Source organism: Symphalangus syndactylus, chromosome 14 (genome assembly GCF_028878055.3).
Source record: "Symphalangus syndactylus isolate Jambi chromosome 14, NHGRI_mSymSyn1-v2.1_pri, whole genome shotgun sequence".
NCBI classification, from domain to species: domain Eukaryota; kingdom Metazoa; phylum Chordata; class Mammalia; order Primates; family Hylobatidae; genus Symphalangus; species Symphalangus syndactylus.
In genome coordinates this window covers 55,564,605-55,583,703 of record NC_072436.2, presented here as the reverse complement: position 1 = coordinate 55,583,703, position 19,099 = coordinate 55,564,605, and the positions used below count along the sequence as shown (strand labels likewise).

The window sequence follows — 19,099 nt, the reverse complement described above, 5'->3', positions numbered from 1 at the left end:
TCGCCCGGCTAATTTTTTGTGTTTTTAGTAGAGACGGGGTTTCACCGTGTTAGCCAGGATGGTCTCAATCTCCTGACCTCGTGATCCGCCCGCCTCAGCCTCCCAAAGTGCTGGGATTACAGGCTTGAGCCACCGCGCCCGGCTTATATCTTACAAATTATAGGCAGTATTTATTAAAACACTAGCCAAGAAGGGTTTAACATTTTCCTGATCGTGCGTAACATGACTGTAAATTTATTTGGCTTCTATCCTCACAAGAGTACTGTCTACTTAAAAAAAAAAAAAAAAAAAATCGTCTCATGAATCCACAAATTTAGCTGCTTTTTCATTCCATCCCATAGCTATGTCATACACTGTAGATGTCATAATACTTTAGCATTTTCTAGAATGGCTTCATGTAGTATAGATGGGTGAATTTCCTCCTTTGTATATACTGTACTGTTGGTTCATTAACATTGAACTCATAGCTAACAGCACTATGAATCATGCCTGAATGAAGCTTATGTAACACATTTCATCACAACCTTCTTGCACTTAGCAGTACTTAAATGGGTGATCTACCCACCTCGGCCTCCCAGAGTGCTGGGATTACAGGCATGAGCCACTGCTCCCAGCCTGGACTACTTCATATTACCGCACAGATCTTGGAGTTTCTATTTTTGCATATATGTGACAACTTTATTGAGATATTATTCATACATCATACAATTCACCCGTTTAAAGCCAGCACTTAAGCAGTACACTTAGGAGCCATTTTAATTAGCAAAATCACCAACAAAAAGCACCAAAATGGCTGGGCATGGTGACTCATGCCTGTAATCCCAACACTTTTGGAGGCTGAGGTGGGCGGATCACTTGAGCCCAGGAATTCAAGACCAGCCTGGGCAACATGGCAAAACCCTGTCTCTACAAAAAAATACAAAAACTTCCTGAGTGTGGTGGTGTGTGCCTGTGGTCCCAGCTACTCACAGTGCTGAGGTGGGAGAATCATTTGAGCCCAGGAGGTCAAGGCTGCAGTGAGCCATGGTCGCACCACTACACTCCAGCCTGGGTGACAGAGCGAGAGACCTCATCTCAAAACAAAAACACCAAAATGTGAAAAATATGGAACTAAAGAGACCCCAAAAGGCCACTTGTTACAGTATGAAAGCTGAAACAAGAAGGCAGAGTGTCACCTTGTTCAGCCTCAGATGGGAATATGTGCGTTGGGCAACTCAAAGTTCTTGCCACTCTACATACATTCACAAATAACTGAAATGGCTGTGAGTTGATTTGGGGGTTACAAATTTTAGCAAATAGGTGAATTTGCAAATATGGAACCCATGAATAATGAGGATCAACTATTTTCCACCAAATTTTGGAAGATTTCAGCCATTATTAGTATTTTTTTCTTCCTCTTTCTACCCTCTCCTGCTGTTCAGTTACATGTATATTGGACAACTTCATTTTTTTAAATTTTATTTTATTTTAAGACAGAGTCTCACTCTGTCACCCCAGGCTGGAGTGCAGTGGTGCAATCTCAGCTCACTGCAACCTCCACCTCCTGGGTTCAAGCGATTCTCCTTCCCCAGCCTCCAGAGTAGCTGGGATTACAGGTATGCTCTACCACGCCCAGCTAATTTTTGTATTTTTAGTACAGATGGGGTTTCACCATATTGGTCAGGCTGGTCTCGAACTCCTGACCCCAAGTGATCTACCCACCTCGGCCTCCCAAAGTTCTGGGATTACAGGTTTGAGCCACTGCTCCCAGCCTGGATTACTTCATATTACCCCACAGATCTTGGAGTTTCTATTTTTGCATGTATGTGAGAAATTTATTGAGATATTATTCATATACAATTCACCCATTTAAAGTATATGATTCTGTGGTTTTTAGTATATTCACAGGGTTATGCAACTATCACCAACCATCACCAAAATTTTTTTTTTAAATTTATCTTTGTTATGGAGAGGGGGGTCTCCCTATGTTGCCCAGGCTGGTCTCAATCCTCATGCTTTCAGCCTCCTGAACTGGGGGGACTCCAGATGGGAGCCACTGTGCCTGGCCCCCAAATCGATTTTTTTTTCTTTTTTTTTTTTTTTTTTGAGACGGAGTCTTGCTCTGCTGCCAGGCTGGTGTGCAGTGGCACAGTCTCGGCTCACTGCAACCTCTGCCTCCCAGGTTCAAGCAATTCTCCTGTCTCAGCCTCCCAAGTAGCTGGGACTACAGGCGCGTGCCACCACACCCATCTAATTTTTGTATTTTTATTTTTATTTTATTTTTTTTTATTAATTTTTTTTGCATACAAAAACAATAAACATTTTCTAAAAATACATACAAACAAAAAGATGCGTATCAAACATATTAGGAAGGTTGCACATGGGAAGTCGGGGAATAGAAATGGGGGTGGGAGTTAAAATAAATGAGAGAGGGACTTTATATGGATCAGTGATAATAACTCAATCCTCTATTTGACAAAGAAGAGGGAGAAGGAAGAGGAAGAAAAAGAAAGTGGGATAAAGGATCAGAAAGGGAGGAAAATAGAAAAAATTAGAGTATGACTCCAGGGTAGACCTGTTTTGTTGTCATTGAGTTGGTTGGTTGGTTTGTCTGTTGTATTCTTCATGTTTCGCCAAGTTGGCCAGACTGGTCTCGAACTCCTAGTCCGAAGTGATCAACCCGCCTCGCCCCCCAGAGTGCCGGGACCACAGGCGTGAGCCACCACGTCCAGCCCCCACATTGCTTCTGGTCTCCATGGTAGACCTCCCAGACGGAGCGGCCAGGCAGAGGAGCTCCTCACTTCTACCCAGACATGGGGCGGCCGGGCAGAGGGGCTCCTCACTTCCCAGACGGGGCGGCCAGGCAGAGACGCTCCTCACTTCTTCCCAGACGATAGGTGGCCGGGCAGAGGCGCTCCTCACTTCCCAGACGATGGGTGGCCGGGCAGAGGCGCTCCTCACTTCCCAGACGATGGGTGTCCGGGCAGAGGCACTCCTCACTTCCCAGATGGGGCAGCCGGGCAGAGGCGCTCCTCACTTTCCAGATGATGGGTGGCCGGGCAGAGGCGCTCCTCACCTCCCAGACGATGGGTGGCCTGGCAGAGGCGCTCCTCACCTCCCAGACGATGGGTGGCCGGGCAGAGGCGCTCCTCACTTCCCAGACGGTGGGTGGCCGGGCAGAGGCGCTCCTCACTTCCCAGATGGGGCGGCCGGGCAGAGGCGCTCCTCACTTCCCAGACGGTGGGTGGCCGGGCAGAGGCGCTCCTCACTTCCCAGACGGTGGGTGGCCGGGCAGAGGCGCTCCTCACTTCCCAGACGGGGCGGCCGGGCAGAGGCACTGCTCACTTCCCAGACGGGGCGGCCGGGTAGAGGCACTTCTCACTTCCCAGACGGGGCGGCCGGGCAGAGGCGCTCCTCACTTCCCAGACGGGGCGGCCGGGCAGAGGCGCTCCTCACTTCCCAGACGGTGGGTGGCCGGGCAGAGGCGCTCCTCACTTCCCAGACAATGGGTGGCCGGGCAGAGGCGCTCCTCACTTCTTCCCGGACGGGGCAGCCGGGCAGAGGCGCTCCTCACTTCTTCCCGGACGGGGCGGCCGGGCAGAGGCGCTCCTCACTTCTTCCCGGGCGGGGCGGCCGGGCAGAGGCGCTCCTCACTTCCCAGACGATGGGTGGCCGGGCAGAGGCGCTCCTCACTTCCCAGACGGTGGGTGGCCGGGCAGAGGCGCTCCTCACTTCCCAGACGGGGCGGCCGGGCAGAGGCGCTCCTCACATCCCAGACGGTGGGTGGCCGGGCAGAGGCGCTCCTCACTTCCCAGACCGTGGGTGGCCGGGCAGAGGCGCTCCTCACTTCTGAGACGGTGGGTGGCCGGGCAGAGGCGCTCCTCACTTCCCAGACGGTGGGTGGCCGGGCAGAGGCGCTCCTCACTTCCCAGACGGTGGGTGGCCGGGCAGAGGGGTTCCTCACTTCCCAGACGGTGGGTGGCCGGGCAGAGGCGCTCCTCACTTCCCAGATGGTGGGTGGCCGGGCAGAGGCGCTCCTCACTTCCCAGACGATGGGTGCCCTGGCAGAGGCGCTACTCACCTCCCAGACGATGGGTGGCCGGGCAGAGGCGCTCCTCACCTCCCAGACGGGGCAGCCGGGCAGAGGCGCTCCTCACTTCTTCCCGGACGGGGCGGCCGGGCAGAGGCGCTCCTCACTTCCCAGACGATGGGTGGCTGTGCAGAGGCGCTCCTCACTTCTTCCTGGATGGGGCGCCCGGGCAGAGGCGCTCCTCATTTCTTCCCGGACGGGGCGGCCGGGCAGAGGCGCTCCTCACTTCCCAGACGGGGCGGCCGGGCAGAGGCGCTCCTCACTTCTTCCCGGATGGGGCGGCCGGGCAGAGGCGCTCCTCACTTCTTCCCGGACGGGGCGGCCGGGCAGAGGCGCTCCTCACTTCTTCCCGGACGGGGCGGCCGGGCAGAGGCGCTCCTCACTTCTTCCCGGACGGGGCGGCCGGGCAGAGGCGCTCCTCACTTCTTCCCGGATGGGGCGGCCGGGCAGAGGCGCTCCTCACTTCTTCCCGGACGGGGCGGCCGGGCAGAGGCGCTGCTCACTTCCCAGACGGGGCGGCCGGGTAGGGGCACTCCTCACTTCCCAGATGGGGCGGCCGGGCAGAGGCGCTCCTCACTTCCCAGACGGGGCGGCCGGGCAGAGGCGCTCCTCACTTCCCAGACGGTGGGTGGCCGGGCAGAGGCGCTCCTCACTTCCCAGACGATGGGTGACCGGGCAGAGGCGCTCCTCACTTCTTCCCGGATGGGGCGGCCGGGCAGAGGCGCTCCTCACTTCTTCCCGGATGGGGCGCCCGGGCAGAGGCGCTCCTCACTTCTTCCCGGACGGGGCGGCCGGGCAGAGGCGCTCCTCACTTCCCAGACAGACAGGGCGGCCGGGCAGAGGCGCTCCTCACTTCTTCCCGGACAGGGGCGGCCGGGCAGAGGCGCTCCTCACTTCTTCCCGGACGGGGCGGCCGGGCAGAGGCGCTCCTCACTTCTTCCCGGACGGGGCGGCCGGGCAGAGGCGCTCCTCACTTCTTCCCGGGCGGGGCGGCCGGGCAGAGGCGCTCCTCACTTCTTCCCGGGCGGGGCGGCCGGGCAGAGGCGCTCCTCACTTCTTCCCGGACGGGGCAGCCGGGCGGAGGCACTCCTCACTTCCCAGACGATGGGTGGCCGGGCAGAGGTGCTCCTCACTTCCCAGACGGTGGGTGGCCGGGCAGAGGCGCTCCTCACTTCCCAGACAGTGGGTGGCCGGGCAGAGGCGCTCTTCACTTCCCAGACGGTGGGTGGCCGGGCAGAGGCGCTCCTCACTTCCCAGACGGGGCGGCCGGGCAGAGGCACTGCTCACTTCCCAGACGGGGCGGCCGGGCAGAGGCGCTCCTCACTTCCCAGACGGGGCGGCCGGGCAGAGGCGCTCCTCACTTCCCAGACGGTGGGTGGCCGGGCAGAGGCGCTCCCCACTTCCCAGACGATGGGTGGCCGGGCAGAGGCGCTCCTCACTTCTTCCCGGACGGGGCGGCCGGGCAGAGGCGCTCCTCACTTCCCAGACGGTGGGTGGCCGGGCAGAGGCGCTCCTCACTTCCCAGACGATGGGTGGCTGTGCAGAGGCGCTCCTCACTTCTTCCCGGATGGGGCGCCCGGGCAGAGGCGCTCCTCATTTCTTCCCGGACGGGGCGGCCGGGCAGAGGCGCTCCTCACTTCCCAGACGGGGCGGCCGGGCAGAGGCGCTCCTCACTTCTTCCCGGACGGGGCGGCCGGGCAGAGGCGCTCCTCACTTCTTCCCGGTCGGGGCGGCCGGGCAGAGGCGCTCCTCACTTCTTCCCGGACGGGGCGGCCGGGCAGAGGCGCTCCTCACTTCTTCCCGGACGGGGCGGCCGGGCAGAGGCACTCCTCACTTCTTCCCGGACGGGGCGGCCGGGCAGAGGCGCTGCTCACTTCCCAGACGGGGCGGCCGGGTAGGGGCACTCCTCACTTCCCAGACGGGGCGGCCGGGCAGAGGCGCTCCTCACTTCCCAGACGGGGCGGCCGGGCAGAGGCGCTCCTCACTTCCCAGACGGTGGGTGGCCGGGCAGAGGCGCTCCTCACTTCCCAGACGATGGGTGACCGGGCAGAGGCGCTCCTCACTTCCCAGACGGTGGGTGGCCGGGCAGAGGCGCTCCTCACTTCCCAGACGGGGCGGCCGGGCAGAGGCGCTCCTCACTTCCCAGACGGTGGGTGGCCGGGCAGAGGCGCTCCTCACTTCCCAGACGGTGGGTGGCCGGGCAGAGGCGCTCCTCACTTCCCAGACGGGGCGGCCGGGCAGAGGCACTGCTCACTTCCCAGACGGGGCGGCCGGGTAGAGGCACTCCTCACTTCCCAGACGGGGCGGCCGGGCAGAGGCGCTCCTCACTTCCCAGACGGGGCGGCCGGGCAGAGGCGCTCCTCACTTCCCAGACGGTGGGTGGCCGGGCAGAGGCGCTCCTCACTTCTTCCTGGACGGGGCAGCCGGGCAGAGGCGCTCCTCACTTCTTCCCGGACGGGGCGGCCGGGCAGAGGCGCTCCTCACTTCTTCCCGGGCGGGGCGGCCGGGCAGAGGCGCTCCTCACTTCCCAGACGATGGGTGGCCGGGCAGAGGCGCTCCTCACTTCCCAGACGGTGGGTGGCCGGGCAGAGGCGCTCCTCACTTCCCAGACGGGGCGGCCGGGCAGAGGCGCTCCTCACTTCCCAGACGGTGGGTGGCCGGGCAGAGGCGCTCCTCACTTCCCAGACCGTGGGTGGCCGGGCAGAGGCACTCCTCACTTCCGAGACGGTGGGTGGCCGGGCAGAGGCGCTCCTCACTTCCCAGACGGTGGGTGGCCGGGCAGAGGCGCTCCTCACTTCCCAGACGGTGGGTGGCCGGGCAGAGGCGCTCCTCACTTCCCAGACGGTGGGTGGCCGGGCAGAGGCGCTCCTCACTTCCCAGACGGTGGGTGGCCGGGCAGAGGCGCTCCTCACTTCCCCGACGGTGGGTGGCCGGGCAGAGGCGCTCCTCACTTCCCAGACGGTGGGTGGCCGGGCAGAGGCGCTCCTCACTTCCCAGACGGTGGGTGGTCGGGCAGAGGCGCTCCTCACCTCCCAGACGGGGCGGCCCGGCAGAGGGGCTCCTCACCTCCCAGACGGGGCGGCCGGGCAGAGGTGCTCCTCACCTCCCAGACGGGGCGGCCGGGCAGAGGCGCTCCCCACCTTCCAGATGGGGCGGCGGCCGGGCAGGGGCTGCAATCCCAGCACCCTGGCAGGGCAAGGCAGGCGGCCGGGGGGTAGAGGCTGCCGCGAGGCCAGACCACGCCACCGCCCTCCAGCCCGGGCAACACCGAGCACTGGGTGAGCGAGACTCCGTCTGTAGTCCCAGTACCTCGGGAGGCTGAGGCGGGCAGAGCACTCGGCGTCAGGAGCTGGCGACCAGCGTGGCCAAGATGGCGAACGCGTGCCTGCATCCAAAGGAGAAAAGGCAGGCAGCGGTGGCGGGCAAAGAAAGAAAGGAAGGAAGGAAGGAAGGAAGGAAGGAAGGAAGGAAGGAAGGAAGGAAGGAAGGAAGGAAGGAAGGAAGGAAGGAAGGAAGGCAGGCAGGCAGGCAGGCAGGCAGGCAGGCAGGCTAATTTTTGTATTTTTAGTAGAGATGGGGTTTCACCCTGTTGGTCAGATGGTCTTGATCTCTTGAGCTCGTGATCCGCCTGCCTCAGCCTCCCAAAGTGCTGGGATTACAGGTGTGAGCCACTGCACCCAGCCCCAAATCAATTTTAGAGCATGTTCATCACCCCCTACAAGAAACTGTATCCCCTGGCCCCCTTCTCCTCATACATAGGCAACCATTAACCTACTTTCTGTCTCTAGAGATTTGCCTCATCTGGACATTTCATTAAATGGAATCATAATACAATATGTAATATTTTGTGACTGGCTTCTTTCACTTAGCATAATGTTTTCAAGATTCATCCATGTTGTAGCACGTTTTGTTACTTCACTCCTTTTTATGACCAAATAGTACAACATCTATGGTGCTGTAGTTTGGATAGAGACTGTTTGGCCCCACTGTGTCTCATGTTGAAATTTGATCCCTGGTGTTGGAGTTGGGGCCTGGTGGGAGGTGTTTGGATCATGGGGTCGGATTCCTCATGAATGGCTTGGTGCCATTATTGCAGTAATGAGTGAGTTAGTTCCCATGAGAGCTGGTTGTTAAAAGAGCCTGGTACCTCCCTCCTCTCTCTCTTGCTTCTGTGCTTATGCCATGTGATCTCTGCACACACTAGCTCCCCTTCTCCTTCTGGCATGAGTGGAAGCAGCCTGAGGCCTCACCAGAAGCAGATGTTGGTGCCATGCTTCCTTTACAGCCGGCAGAAATGTGGGCCAGGTAAACCTTTTTCCTTTGTAAGTTACCCAGCCTCAGGTGTTCCTTTATAGCAACACAAATGACTGAGATATATGGATAGACCACATTTTGTTTATCTGTTCATTTGATGCTGACCTTGAGTTGTTTCTACTTTTTGGCTATTGCAAATAATTTGCTATAAAATTAACGCACAAATTGTGTGGATTTTTTTCAATTCGTTTGTATACATAATTAGGAATGGAATGTTCAGGTCATATGGTAACTAAGTTTAATCTTCTGAAGAATTGCTAAGCTATTTTTGAAAGCAGCTGCCCCATTTTACATTCCTACCAGAAGTTCCCATTTCTCCACATCCTTGCCAATATTTGCTACTGTCCACATTTTTTTTTATTATGGCCATCCTAGTGGGTGTGAAGTGGCATCTCATTATGATTTTGATACGCATTTCCCTGAAGACTAATGTATACTCATTTTTCTTTAATCTTTTTCTTTCTGTTGTTCAGATTAGATAATTTCCATCAATTTCAAGTTCACTGATTCCTTTCTCTGACATCTTCAGTCTGCTCTTGAGGTCTGATATTGTTTGAATGTTTGTGTCCCCAGCAAAATTCATATGTTCAAACATAATCCCCAATGCAATAGCATTAAGAGGTGGGGACTTGGCCGGGTGTGGTGGCTCACGCCTGTAATCCCAGCACTTTGGGAGGCTGAGGCCGGCGGATCACAAGATCAGGAGATCAAGACCATCCTGGCTAACACAGTGAAACCCCGTCTCTACTAAAAATACAAAAAAAAAAAAAAAAATTAGCTGGGCGCAGTGGCGGGCACCTGTAATCCCAGCTACTTGGGAGGCTGAGGCAGGAGAATGGTGTGAGCCTGGGAGGCGGAGCTTGCAGTGAGCCGAGATTGCACCACTGCACTCCAGCCTGGGCGACAGAGTGAGACTCCATCTCAAAAAAAGAAAAAAAAGGTGGGGATTTCAGGCAGTATTTAGGTCATAAGGGTGGAGCCCTCATGAATGGATTCAAGGCCCTTATAAAAGAGGCCTGAGGGAGCTTGTTTGCCCCTTCCACCATGTGAGGTTCCAGCAAGAAGGAACAGTCTATGAAGTAGAGAGTGGGCCCTCACCAGACACCCAATCTGCTGCCGCCTTGCTCTTAGACTTCCCAGCCTCTAGAACTGCAATACATTCTACTGCAATACATGTCTGTTCTTTAGAAGCTTACCCAGTCTATAGAATTTGGTTACAGCAACCCAAACTGAATGAGACAAGCCTATATAGCACAATTTTTATTTCAATTAAATAATTTTCAGCTATAGGATTTCCTTTTTTTTTTTTTTTTTTGAGACAGAGTCTTGCTCTGTTGCCCAGGTTGCAGTGCAGTGGTGCAATCTCAGCTCACTGCAAACTCCACCTCCTGGTTTCAAGTGATTCTCCTGCCTCAGCCTCCCAAGTAGCTAGGACTACAGGCATGCACCATCACACCTGACTAATTCTTGTATTTTTAGTAGAGACGAGCTTTCGCCCTGTTGGCCAGGCTGGTCTCAAACTCCTTACCTCAAGTGATCTGCCCACCCCAGCCTCCCAAAGTGCTGGGATTACAGGCATGAGCCACCTCGTCCAGGCTTCTTTTTTTTTTTTTTTTACTGTAGAGACAGGGTCTCGCTCTGTCAGCTAGGTTGGAGTGCAGTGGTGTGACCATAGCTCATCAAACTCCTGGGCCCAAGCAATACTCCTGCCTCAGTCTCCCTAGGAGCTACAGGAAGTAGGACTACAGGCATGTGCCACCACACCTGGCTAATTTTTTTTTGTAGAAACAGGGTTTCAGTATGTTGCCCAGGCTGGTCTTGAACACCTAGGCTCAAGGGATCCTCCTGCCTTGGCCTCCCAAAGCTCTGGAATTACAGGCATAAGCCACCATGCCCAGCCTAGGATTTCTATTTTTATTTTTATTTGTTTATTTATTTATTTATTTTTCTGAGACAGATTCTGGTTCTGTCACCCAGGCCAGAGTGCAGTCGCATGATCTTGACTCACTGTAACCTCTGCCTCCCAGGTTCAAGCGATTCTCATGCCTCAGTCTCCTAAGAAGCTGGGATTACGGGTGTGCACCACCACACCTAGCTAATTTTTGTATTTTTAGTAGAGATGGGGTTTTGCCATGTTGGCCAGGCTGGTCTCAAACTCCTGACCTCAGATGATCCGCTCACCTCAGCCTCCCAAAGTGCTGGGATTACATTTTTATTGTTTTTATTTTTATTTTGAGATTCTCCATTTCTTCAACGATTGTATATTTTCCTTCAATTATTTAAACATATTTATAATAGCTACTCGGAAGTCTTTGCTAAATCAAACATCTGGGCCCATGTAGCATCAATTTCTATTTGCCCCTTTTCCTGAATAGAGATCACATATTCCTGTTTCTTTGCATGTTTAGTAATTTTTGGTTGAACATTGGATATTGTAGATACAATGTTATAGTGACTTTGGATTCTGTCATGTTCTTCTAAAGATGCTTGGATTTTTATTCCACTAAGCAGTTAATTGTCCGGATTCAAACTGCAAACTTCATATCCCTGGCAGTGTACTTACTGATATCTGTTCTTTTTGTGACCCACTATTGCTTTAAGCCTGATCCCACAGGTCTTTCCTCTGCCTGCCAAATTTGGTGGTTAGCCAAGTATTTGGGCAGATATGGGGTTCATCGTGGCTGTGACTTCCTTGCTTCTAGGGATTCCCCTAATTTCCAGCTGCTCTGCCTGCTGTGTACTCTGTCCTTAACTTCAGCTTTTTGAAACCCAAGATGCATGTGTTTGAGGCAAGGAGCATCAGACCCACAGCTCTTGTTCTGCATAGCTGTCTTTCAAGAGAAGACTCTCTCACCAGGCCCTCAGGGATTTGCTTCACATACGCACAGCTGAACTGTCAGTGGAGCAAAGCAGCTCATGCCCAGAACTGTGTATTGTTGTTTGCTTGTTTTGATTTTAGTTTTAGTTTAAAACTCTTCTGAGGCAGGGTGTGGTGGCTCAGGCCTGTAGTCCCAGCACTTTGGGAGGCTGAGGCAGTAGGATCACTTAAGCCCAAGAGTTTGAGACCAGCCTAGGCAACAGTGAGACCCTGTCTCTGGAAAAAAAAAAAAAAAAAAAATTAGCCAGGCGTGGTGTCACACGCCTGTGGTCCTAGCCACTTGGGAGGCTGAGGTGGAAGGATGGCTTGAGCCCAGGAGGTCAAGGCTACAGTGAGTTGCGATTGTGACAGTGCACTTCAGCCTGGGTGACAGAGCCAGACCCTGTCTCAAAAAACAAAAAACAACTGTGGCTGAGTGCAGTGGCTTATGCCTGTAATCCCAGCACTTTGGGAGCTTGAGGCCAGAGGATCACTTTGAGGCCAGAGGATCACTTGAGCCCAAAAGTTCAAGACCAGCCTAGGCATTGTGGCAAGACCTCATCTCTACAAAAAATACAAAAATTAGCCAGGCATGGTGGCATGGGCCTGTAGTCCCAGCTACTCAGGAGGCTGAGGTGGGATCACCTAAGCCCAGGAGATCGAAGCTGCAATGATCCGTGATTACACCAATTCATTCCAGCCTGGGCTACAGAGGATCTTGATCCTGTCTCGAAAAAAATAAAAAATAAAACTCTTTTGGTTTCTGTCTGATTTCCAGTATCTTTAAGTTTGGGGTTTTTTGTTTTGTTTTGATTTTTTTTTTTAATACATAGAGTCTCACTCTGTTGCCCAGGCTGGAGAGCAGTGGCATGATCATAGCTCATTGTAATCTTGAACCTCTGGACTCAAGTGATCTTCTTGCCTCAGCCTCTGGAGTAGCTAGGACAACAGGCACATGCCACTATGCCCAACTAGTTTAAAAAAAAAAAAAAGTTTTGTAGAGATGGAGTCTCTCTATGTTGCCCAGACTAATCTTGAATTCCCAGCATCAAGGAATCCTTCTGCCTTGGCCTCCTAAAGTGTTGGGATTACAGGTGTGAGCCACCATACCTGGCCTTTAAGTATTTTTTTTAAATCCAGTATTTTGCTGTTTTGAAAGCCCCCAGCTAAATTGGGAGTCTGGTACCACAGTGCCTAGCAACACTGCCCTAACACAAAATAAACAGGAGCAGGATGTGGGTGTTTACACTGTGCCTTTCGTTACTTCTAACTGTGGACAACCTGCTGCCTAGTTGTGTGACCCATGACCAGGTGTTCCTCACTGGGAAACTTGTTTATACTGGCAGACACCCTTGTGGCTCTTGTCTGACCCATGTCCAGTTTATGCCTGCCTGCTCATTGCTCTGGTGCTAGGAGCCTGACCTTGTGTTCTCCCTGGCATCCCAGGGAAAACTCTGCCTGGGGTAACCCCTGGTTCTTCAGATGGAGGGCGCAGTACACCATAATCAGAAACAAGCTCAAAGATTTATTACTTTCAGATCCTGGGCAGGGAAGGCACAGTGAGTCAGGAGGATGTCTCCTGTTCCTTGCTCACACGAAGCAGGAACAAAGGGTCCGGCAGAAACAGAGAGACAGAGAGAGAGAGAGAAAGTGAGGGGGAGGGGGCAGCAACTGATAGTATGTATAAGGAGGCTCACCAGAGCTTGGGAGTATAGATAAGGAAATAGGATGTGGGTCACCTTAAGTTCATGCACAAATGCCTGAATGGTCCATTAAACAGAAGCAGCAGGAAAAGTGGGGAGCTGCTAGGTGAGAGAGCTGCTTCTAAGTTCTTACCCCTGGTCATCTGCTTGAACCATTTTGGTGTGTTGTTCTGCTTCTAATACCTAGGCAGCAACCTTTGCTGTGTCATTCCCATGACATTTATCACTGTTGTTTTGGGGGTTTGCATGCTCACTTCACTCCTGCCTCTACAAAATGGTCACTCTCCACCAGTTGCCTGTGTGTGTGTTTGTGTGTGTGTATTAGCCCTTGCATGTGTGTGTATTATCTTGAATTGCTGAAAAGTAATACCTGAGACTGGGTAATTTATAAAGAGGTTTAATTGGCTCATGGTTCTGCAGCCTATAGGAAGCATGGCACAGGCATCGGCTCAGCTTCTGGGGAGACCTCAGGGAGCTTTTACTCACAGTGGAAGATGAAGCAGGAGCAGACATCTCACATAGCAGAGCAGGAGCAAGAGAGAGAGTAGGGGGCCAGGCACAGTGGCTCACACCTGGAATCCCAGCACTTTGGGAGGCCAAGGTGGGCAGATCACTTGAGGTCAGGAGTTTGAGACCAGCCTGGCCAACATGGTTAAACCCCATCACTACAAAAAATACAAAAATTAGCTGGGCGTGGTGGTGGGCACCTGTGATCCCAGCTATTCAGGAGGCTGACGCACGAGAATCACTTGAACCCGGAAGGTGGGGGTTGCAGTGAGCCAAGGTTGCGCCACTGCACTGCAGCCTGGGTGACAGAGTGAGACCCTGTCTTAAAAAAAAAAAAGAGAGAGAGAGAGAGAGTGCAGTGGGGGAGATGCCACACACTTTTAAATGACCAGATCTCGTGTGAACTCAGTCACTATTGCAACAACAGCTCCAAGAAGATGGCGCTAAACCATTCATAAGAATTCTACCCCATGTGCCAATCACCTTTCATCAGGCCCCATCTTCAATACTGGGGATTACAATTCAACATGAGATTAGGTGGGGTCATGTATTGAAACTGTATCAGCGTGTGACTGTGTCTGTGTGTTTCCCGCTGCACTCAGCATCGAAGCATGTTTTGTTGACCCCACACCATCAGGTGGCCTCCGCCAGCCCTCTGCCCTCCTGTCCACTGAGGCTCCCAGCTCTTCGTCCTTCCCCTGCACACTGACCTTTTATATTTGTCCCTGCAGCAAACCATGCCCATTTCCGCTTGCTGTTCCCTCTGTGTGGAATGCTGTTCCCAGGTCTCCATGTGTTGACTGTGGGAGAAAAGGCCACTCCAGGAAAGAGGGATCTTAAAGATTCAGCTTCCATGTTACTTCCTGGTGTGTCCGTTCCTGGCCTCCCAACATATCCCCCACGTCCCTCTCACCCCAGCCTCTTCTATTGCCTCCATGGCCTCATTGCTGTTGAAAACGATCTCAGGTGTTAACTCCAGAACGGCAGCTCCCTAGGGGAGAGGCCTTGCCTTCCATACCGACCACATCTCCAGCCTCTGAAGCAATATATAGTAGGTACTCAATAAACATGTACTGAATGAGGGATCCTTTTTTTTTTTTGACGGAGTCTCGCTCTATCACCCAGGCTGGAGTACAATGGCGTGATCTCGGCTCACGACAACCTCCACCTCCTGGGTTCAAGCGATTCTCCTGCCTCAGCCTTCCAAGTAGCTGGGAATACAGGTGCACGCTGCCACACCCAGCTAATTTTTTTTTGTATTTTAGTAGAGACGGGGTTTCACTATGTTGCCCAGGCTGGTCTTGAACTCCCGAGCTCAGACAATCCACCCGCCTCAGCCTCCCAAAGTGCTAGGATTACAGACATGAGCCACCGCACCTGGCCAGATCCCTTTTAAAACAAAAGACAAACTGACAATCAGCGAGCAACCATAGGACACAGGGTTGGAGGTGTGGGCTAGGTACTCTTAAAAGTGCGTAACAGTGCAGTGCTGGACCGGACCCCTAGCCTCTGTACGCCTCAGCTTCCTCATCACCAAACAGGCATAATCATCCCTGCCTTGCTTGCTTCACAGGCCTAATGTGGACCAGAGTGCTTTGGAGAAAGTTGAAACTGTACAGGTATCAAAGAATGTCTTCTAGAAGAGCTGCTCCCATAATTCTGTAGACATGTTGTGCTTTTTCTTAATCCCTTGCTGAAGCAAATTGGAAGTTCATTGCTTCCTACTAGAGTTTGCTACACATTTGTTTTTCTGTAAGACCAAGACCCCAGGATCCAAGACCCTCTGATTCAGGATCAGAGTCCTGTGTCTCAGCAATGATTCTGTTTATTAAGCAAAGCAGAGACTGTCTGCTCAGCTGCATGTCATGTGTGCTCGATGCACTGTGGATGTCTGACTAGACACAGAGTGCTCCCCTCTGGGATGGACTGTCCCCAGAACTCTTCTCCTTGGATTCTTCCAACAGTCCTGAGTTCATCGAATTTTATATGTTCCATAAAAATGACTTATGAAATAAAAGGTTGTGATTTCATCTGTATATCTTTGTAAGATTTCTCACACGAGTAAATCCTCAAATCAGTGGGGAAAAGCCTTTGTCAGATTAAATGGAACAATATTGTATTTGTGTCTCTCTAGTGGAACTGCCAGGCAGTGACTCTGTCAATGGGTTGATATCTCAACACTCTGTTCATTCTAGACTCAACGTCTCTTCTCATTTATTACGTCCCCGCCACATCTCTGCTGTGACAATTCAGACTTTGTGCGGAGTGCCAGTGGGCAGTGACAGTCGCATTTCCAATGAACATAAACGTCCTTTGTTCCATAGGGATGGTGGCTGGAAAGTTTCCTTCGCAGGCCCTGCTAAACAAGCTTATTTTATTTCCCCAGGAAGGAAATAGAAGTCTCCTAAATTTCCCTGCTTTTCAGAAGGCTTGGGGGCAAGCTGCTCCAGGTGTTCTGACCCCAAGTTCACAGTAGCCTTTCCAAACAGAATTTATTGATTTATTTATTTTTTTGAGGCAGGGTCTTACCCTGTCACCCAGGCTGGAGTGCAGTGGCACAATCATTGCGCACTGCAGCCTCAACCTCCTGGGCTCAAGCGGTCCTCCCACCTCAGCCTCCCATGTAGCTAGGACTACAGGTATGTGCCATCACACCTGGTTAATATTTTAATTTTTTGTAGAGATGGGGTTTTGTTTTGCCGCGTTGCCCAGGCTGGTCTCAAACTCCTGGGCTCAAGCGATCCACCCGCCTCGGCCTCCTGAAGTGCTGGGGTTATAATTGTAAGCCACTGTGCCCAGCCAAAATCTTTTTGCTACTGTCAGAGATGGTTTTCCCTGGAAGAGGATAAGCAGGATTCATTTACAACTGGGTTCCTCAAGTGAGCTCTAATGACACTTCCTCAGAAATAAAAATATTGCAGGGCCAGGCACGGTGGCTCATGCCTGTAATCCCAGCACTTTGGGAGGCCAAGGCAGCGGGCGGAACATCTGAGGTCAGGAGTTCGAGACCAGCCTGACCAACATGTTGGAACCCTGTCTCTACTAAAAAATACAGAAATTAGCCGGGCATGGTGGCAGGCACCTGTAATTCCAGCTACCTGGGAGGCTGAGGCAGGAGAATCACTTGAACCCTGGAGGTGGATGTTGCAGTGAGATGAGATCGTGCCACTGCACTCCAACCTGGGTGACAGAGCGAGACTCTGTCTCCAAAAAAAAAAAAAGGCAGAACCAGAAAACAGACTGTCCTAGAAGAGAAAGGTGAAGGAACAGAGCTGACCTCCCTCTTCTAGCTGAAGGAGCAATCAGGAGGAAAGAGGATGACAATCTCACAGCACCCAGAGGAAATGTGGCCACTGTGGAAGAGGAACTGAATCCGCTGAGACTGAGACACTCAGCTACCCAGTGGGTGTCACTGGCAAAACACGTGAGAACCGCTACTTTCTGTCAAAATGGAAGCCCAGTTAGGGAAATCATCTATCTCCCTGTTCTTGCAGATAAATGAAAGTACTGAATTAATGACATTGCCTTAAGAGATTCCCTCTGGTCTCAGTCATCTCCTATCAAAAATAGGGATGGATGTTGTATGCTGTGAGTCTAGCCAGGAGACAGGAACCTGTGATTTGAACAGAGAATTAACTATAAAGAATTGTTTACAGGTATAGAGTTTTTGACCACCGAAAGGACAAAATGGGAAGTCTAAGGTATCAGGGAAGTAGCACTGGCTGGAAGAAACCACCACCTCTAGGGCTGGGAAACTCAGAGAAGAAAGAGAAAGATTTAGAGACTTTGAAGAGCTAAAACTCCATAGAGCTAAAACTCTGACCCTGCTGCTCAGCTGGTACTAGTGTCTTCAAGGAGCACAATGAGGGGGGCGAGTGTCAGGAAATCTGCAAATGGCTGCGGTGGGAAGGAACTGGCAATGCCAGGGTGAGGAAGTGTTGCAAGGGCACGCTCTCAGGGGTGGGAAGCAGACAGGAAGGGTCAAGTCCCTTTTCCTCCTGCCCCACAGTCTCCCTCAAATGCCTCTTGGGATAGCCTAACAGGGAGTGTCCGGCAAAGCAGAAGTATAGTTTGCAGAGCCAGACCCAGCATCGCCCAGTGGAGAAGAGTAGGTGAGTTTGGAGCTGAGAGACAGTGACTTAATAGCTGGCACCGGGGAGGTCCCATCTGTAAAGCTGTCCCCCCGCTCTGGGCTTCTAGGACCCTTCCTGCTTTTTAATGTTTTTGAAACAGCATTTACTTATATTTATATACCTACTGTCTTAGTTCATTTGTGCTGCTATAACAGCATACCTGAGGCTGAGTCATTTATAATAAGTGGAAATGTATTTCTCACAGTTCCGGAGGCAGGTAAGTCCAAGCAGGTTTGGTATCTGGTGAGGGTCTGGTCTGTGCTTCCACGATGATGTCTTGAATGCTGCATCCTCCAGAGGGGAGGAACACTTATCTTCACAAGCAGAAGAGTCAAAGGGGTGTGGCAAATTTGCCCTCTTTGAATGACCCAGGATGACGGCATTACTCCGTTCATGAGAGTGGAGCCCTCATGGCCTAAACACCTCTTCAACATTCCACCTCTTAAGACTGTTACATTGCCAGCCTGGCCAACATGGTGAAACCCAGCCTCTGCTAAAAATACAAAAATTAGCCGGGCATGGTGGGGCACACTTGCAGCTCCAGCTACTTGGGGGTGCTCAGGCAAGAGAATCACCTGAGCCCGGGAGGTGGAGGTTGCAGTGAGCTGAGATTGCACCACTGCACTCCAGCCTGGGTGACAGAGCAAGACTCTGTTTAAAAGCAAACAAACAAACAAACTGTTACAACGGCAATACATTTCCAACACATGCTTTTGGGGAGACACATTCAAATCATAGCATTGCTCCTGGCCCTCAAAATTCATGTCCTTCTCACACGCAAAATACACATATTCCATTACAATATCCCCAAAGTCTTAACTCATTCTAACAACAATTCAAAAGGCTTAGATATGGAATCTCTTCTAAATCAGGTATGGCTGAGACTCAAGGTGTGATTCATCCCTAGGCAAATTTCCTTCCAGCTGTGAGCCTGTGAAATTAAACAATTTACCCACTTCCAAATTACACGGGACAGACATGGGACAGGCATTTCCATCCCAAAAGGGATAAACAGGCAAGGAAAAAGGGGTAACTGGCCCCGAGAAGAACATCCAAAACCCAACAGAGTGAACAACATCAAATCTTAAGGTTCAGCAGTGCTTCTTGACTATCTGTCCCATCTCCTAGACATGATGAGGTTAGGGGTTGGACCTCCAAGGTCTCAGTCAGCCCCACCTCTGTGGCTTTCCTGGGCTCAGCCCATGCAGTAGCTCTCACGGATTGAAGTCTCAGGCCTGCAGCTCTCCCAGGCTGGTGTGGCACTCTGGTCTCCCAGCTCTACAGTTCCGGGGTCTTGGGGGGTAGCCCCACCCCATGTATCTTCTAGGGTTAGTGGGGGCTCTCTGTAGTGGCTCCACCCCAGCAGCAGTTCTCTGTGTGGACTCTGAAGGCTCCCAGAGGCATCCTTTGCAATCTAGGCAGGAGATGCTGTGGCCCCACAGCCTGTGCCCTCTATGCTCCTGCACCACGCGCATGCTGCCCAGGCTTACAGGCTTATGCCGTCTGGAGCAGCAGC

General features: G+C 52.7%; 1 protein-coding gene across 1 annotated transcript in view; it reads left to right on the top strand.

Annotated features, from left to right (window-relative positions):
* NCAPH (non-SMC condensin I complex subunit H) overlaps positions 1-15,484 on the top strand; it is a 63,084-nt gene extending 47,600 nt beyond the window's left edge. The window contains exon 18 of the mRNA XM_063617686.1: positions 15,024-15,484. The gene's annotated coding sequence lies outside the window, so the exon portion shown is untranslated. The remainder of the gene's footprint in view (positions 1-15,023) is intronic.
* Positions 15,485-19,099: the final 3,615 nt, after the last annotated feature.